This window comes from Pinus tabuliformis, chromosome 1_2, assembly GCF_031772625.1.
Source record: "Pinus tabuliformis cultivar Carrire ecotype Pingquan chromosome 1_2, CPIR1, whole genome shotgun sequence".
Taxonomy (NCBI): Eukaryota; Viridiplantae; Streptophyta; class Pinopsida; order Pinales; family Pinaceae; genus Pinus; species Pinus tabuliformis.
Genome location: NC_142298.1, coordinates 775,807,659 through 775,813,208, shown reverse-complemented (window position 1 = coordinate 775,813,208; position 5,550 = coordinate 775,807,659).

Genomic DNA, 5,550 nt, shown 5'->3' with positions numbered 1-5,550 from the left:
ATTGTAAAAAGATAAGGACTCAAGTTATTTTTATCCCATGAATGCATACAATAGGCATGGCAAGCCCAATTTAGGTGAAGGATCAAGGCCCTCTAGATTCCCGATTTTGCATGGAGGCCCTTTTTTTAGTTTGGATTCTTGGTTGCATTGATTATCAAAGAGCTCTGTATTCCCTATTTCATTTGATTAATCAATTTAATTCCCTTGGGCATTCTTCCTTAGGCTCTGAATTTGGATCGGGGGTGGTTGACTACAAGAAAGATTATAGTGTAGTCATCCTATGGTGTGGTGGAGAGTCAAAGTCCCAATCTTAGTTGCTAGACTATCCTCTGTAAGAAAAGTGTCTATTTATATTCATGTGTGAATGCATGCAGTGAAAAATTCTTAATTTTATTATTATAATGCATATGCCAATGTTGAGGAATATCCACTCTCCTATGTAATTGTTGGAATGTGTGCTCTTGTGTTTACTGATGGGTATGTTATCAGTTTAATTTCTAGGGCATGAGAATTGTGTGAAATCTCTATTTAACTAACTTATGGTGCTTGCTTTGAGTTGATTGCATTGAAAAATCTTGGGCTATTGAGTCACGTAGAGGAATCGTGCATTTATGTGTGACTATAATAACACAAATACTTGAATTCAGTTAAGCTCGAGAGGGATAGTTTTTGATACGTTAATATGTATATGAAATATGAGTTGAGTGTTTAATCAATCTCAAGAGAGATAACATAAATGCATATTTAAGTATATTAAGGTTGGGATAAGTATTATTTAAGCTCAGGAGGAATAGGTTTATTCCTCTCAAGCTTAAACAACTCTCGGATAATTGTGGAATCGAGGGTGTTCCCCTCTCAACATGCGCACGCGCACACACACACACATGTATGTATGTATATGCATGAACATAAGCTCAAGAGGGGGCCACATATGCTAATTGTTGAGGTTGTTACCTGTCATTATGTATATTCATAGGTGTTGGTTGCCCCATGATCTATTAAGTATCAAAGGTATGACATAAGGGTCGCATCTGTTATGTGACAGGTGGAATTTTTGCCTCACCCAAGTGCATATGCTTATAGCAAGGGCGATGAAAAGGAGCAGTGTGGGGCAAGAGACATCAAGGAAAAATGATGTTAGTGTGACATCGAGGTGATGTCATATTGGTACCTCGGGGTCTCAGACCTCGAGGTGGCATGTGGTGTGCATGTTACAAAAGGGGCGAGGAGCAATAGAGGAGACAGAGAAGTCTCCTTTAATTAACTGTTAGAACCTTGGGTTCTCAAAATCTCAGGAGGAGTTGTGATGTGTGCATAAGAGAAGGGTCAAGAGTGGTAGGGACGAGGGGTGGAGAAATCCCTGGAAAAAGACAGACCCCTTTACCTTCAATGGACCTTGAAGTCTCGGACCTCATAGGTATTCCCAAGTTGTAGCATATAATATGAAGGGCGAAGCAAGATTTGGGTGACAGATGATAGAGGGTTGTTTACATCGTGAGACATAAAGGCCTACGTCTCAACTTCGGGCCTGAGCAGGTTGGTTTTTCATGTGGAAGAGTCAGGGATGATCGGGGCGAGATGGCGTGGATGCCCATTGTCGGGATCTATAGTGGAAGTGTCATAGTCCTTAATAAACTCAGAGGAAAAGGGGTCGAGTAAATTATAAAGTGGAAAAATTATTCCACAAAGGAGTTGGAACCCTAGTGGGACCTATGCTTGGGAAGACATTGTCCAGATTGGTTTATGGCTTGGGATCATAATACGTAAGTTGGTCTAAGGACACAATCTTTCCATTGTGTGGAAACATCATGTTGTAGAAAATCGACAAGGCAACTAACTTCATGGCATACACATCACTATGACTAAGGTAGCATGATGACGTGGAATCGAGGCTATGGAACAAACAGGGGGTGTGCCACATGGAAGGCACAAAAGGCCACATTGAAGGGCTAAGTGGCCTAAAATAGGCGACACGTGGCGACCTCAAAAGAAGGCCACATGGGTGTCATGATGTCAGCATGACATCATCTCGACCTAACATCACTGCGGGACCTCAGGAGGAGCCGAGAGGTGTAATGTAGCGAGTAGGGTAAGATTAATCGAGGCAACTATGGAGAGTTCCCCAGAAGATGACATATTTTTTCCTGTCACAGATCTCAACCCTCGTGGGTGTCAGAGAGGAGTGTTATTGACAATGGGAGCAAGGTGGATTAGCGAGACTGATGGGGGTTGAGACAGGAAATATTCTTGTCGACTGCCATGGATAGATTTCCATCTCGCCTCGGGGCTATTGTAAGGTACACATGGCATGGGCCAAGGGAATTATGTCAAGGGGCGAGGGGTCAAGAAGGGAAATCCTCCCATTGACTGATGAGGAAGGATCTTCGTCTCTCCATAGCCATTCATGATGTGCATAAGTGCTTCATACGTGAGATTGTGTTGTAGGATGATACACTGAGGAGATATTATAATGGGATTCGGCTGCAAAAGAAGGTTAAGGGTCGGGCCTTGAGGGCCCCAACCAAGGGTGAGTTGGCAAGTGACATGGAGTACCACATGGCACATCTAGCTGACATGACAAAAGGTTATTAGCCAAATATTTAAGTAGACATAAATTTTGATTTGTCGGTTGAATCGAGATAAAAATTATATTGCTAGAAAGGTCGATGAACTAGACACAATGGAAATATTTGTTTTGAGTTCTGAGGAAGTTTAAAAATGAGAAAAATTTAAGACCCCATTTCCATGGTAGGGCCATGGAGGTCAAGTCAATGATAGTAATGTCTTCTTCTATCCCTTAGGATGGTCTATGGGATGGATGGGGGTGTCACGGAGTGGTATCAAAGTAGAACGTTCAACACTGGACCTCTAGAGATAAAATTTTGGTGTACAAGGGAGTATAATAACATATTAAGAATTTGTTACAAGATAAAGATAGAGCATCTAAGTTCGATGCTTAGAGTGGATGGGCTCAAGAGAAAAGGTTTTGTGTTGGACCATTGGGGCATAAGATTGTGTGACTCAGGTATAGAGTGTGTATGTCTGAAGATTGCTTGATTAAGCAAGTGAGTGTTGGTTGTAGCATTGTGGTTAATTGATATGTATTGATTGCAGGTTGTGTATTGCATGTATATCCGTGACGATTTTATATTTGTGAAATTAAAATTGACAGATGTTAAAGTGTTAGGTTGTTTTCTAACTAACCTTTTAAGATTGCAGATGTCATAGTTGTTAGCCTTGGTATAGAGGCTAAATTTAATTGTTGTTGCTAGCCTTGGTATAGTGGTTGAATTTAATTCTTTATTTTTAGCCTTAGCAAAGAGGTTGAATTTAATTAATCATCCAAGTCTTGATAAGGAGACTGATTTTAATTAATAATGATGGTAAAAAAGGTTGATTCCTAAATCTTGTAATATTGATACTCCTCATATTAACATGTTGATATGAATATATATTTATTTATATTCCAGGTCTGGGACATGTGACTGATAAGAAATTTGAGGTGTGTGAATAGATGCAGGGCAACATGCTTGGCAGAGCATGGCAGGGTAGCAGCTAGTATTTCTTTTGCATTGATGTTGCTAACAATTGAACATATATGGCAATGCATGGGAAGATTCAATAAAATAATAGAAAAGTAGTTTGTGTGAGCTTTCAGGCACTTAAACCAACAATGTATAATGATAGAAGAGAGGGGGAGAGGAGGGGGAATTCCCTCAAGTCCCTCTAATAAGCATTGAGGGACCCTTGCATGAAGAAATTGGGAGTGGCATTGGAATTTTAAAGATTGTCATGAAAACTGGGAAAAGATTCAATCTAGGTATTTTTATTCATATATGATGGTTAAAACACATTGAACTACAGGAACTCATGGTATTAGGTTGTCGTGGGAGTATTGAATGCTTTAATTTTACTGTTGGCTTTTTATTTTTATTGTGTTGCTTTGATTGTTGACTGTAAGCATGGCCATGCTATTTTGTTTGTGATTTTATGTTATTGTCTTTAACTTTTTATTGTTGTTCCCCGTTCTTCTTATTATTGCCTTCCTTATGCATTTGGTATTGGTCATTGTTGGGTGCAAAAAGGGGAGTAATGGAACCCTAGGAAGCGTTAAGTGAAACCCAACATAAATATGCGACCCAGATAAAGCCATGTATATGAATAAAAGGGAATGGAAGATAGGTAAAGGTGACATAACAACTAGGTGGGTCGGTTGGGTCCATGAGAATAAAATGGACCGTGATGTGACAGCCATGAGAATGACACAAAAGGGAAGTTTATAAACCATGAAACTAGATGACCAATATGTGTGTGTGTGTGTGTGTGAGAGAGAGAGAGAGTGCGCGTGTGTGGATATACAAATGCATTCTTTGTACCATGATGTAGTAAAGGAATAAATATATTGCTCGGTTCAAAAGGTGTTTAGTTGAGAATCATCACAGTAGGAGGATAAGCAAGTTATCCTTAAAAATATTATGACTAGTGTGATGGCAAGGAAAGAGAAATTGCAATTGTCACGTTAAGTCAATCGGTAAGGTTATTAAATGGTTTCGGGTAACCTAGAACACCTTTGGGCAACGAGCAAGATGGTTTGTTGCTGGGGTTTTTGTGGAAGGATGCTCCTAAGGATTGTAGCAAGCATGAGTGAAAGGTGACAAAGGTTGGAAATGGGCAGTGCATGTTTGGCATGACCAAGATACATCCATATGCATTCTTTGTTTCCTAATACAAAGAAGGAATGAAAGAAGTCCTTTGAGCCTATAGGTCTTTGGTTGAAAACCATCATAGTATCTAGATAAGCTACTTATCTTTAAAAACATTATGATAGTGTGGATGGCATGGAAACAGAGACTGTGATTGCCATGGTTTGGTAACATGTTAAGATTATCTAATGGGCTCCAGGAAACATGGAACGCCATTGGGCACATGGGATAGAAAAGGCCATTGTTGGAAATATGTTGGAACGTTTCTCTTGAGTATGACGATGTGCATGAATAAAGGAAATATAAGCAGGCTAAAAATTAGCTATGTGAACAACATGAGCGAAGAAATGTTGAGTCTAATAAATTTTTGAGTGTTGCAATAACAACAATATCAACTGAGGGTGTTGATGATGGAAACAAGGTAAAAGGCAAAAAGAAAGGAATTCAGGTGAAGAATTCCTTTGGCTGAATTGGAAGCTATTGTTTTGATTTTAGGCATGTTTTGCATAAATACAGAAGGTCTTCTTAACTTTGATTTTATTTGACATATGTGAATATGTGTTATAATTACAGACATGATGATAAATGAATGTATGAAAATGCCATTATGATTTATAGGTTCTTGTTAGGGATCATTCTTATAAAAGAATGATTGATCATACTTATGAATTTAATGCATGAATGGATGGCATGTTTGAGATTCCTGGTTGTGTGAGGAATCCATTAAGCAAGAGGAAATTCCTGTTGTTTTATATTTTATTGTCATGTGATTATGACTTTCATGTGCGATATTTATATTATGATAATGAAAATTTGAGTGCGGGATCAATAAACACACTAACCACTA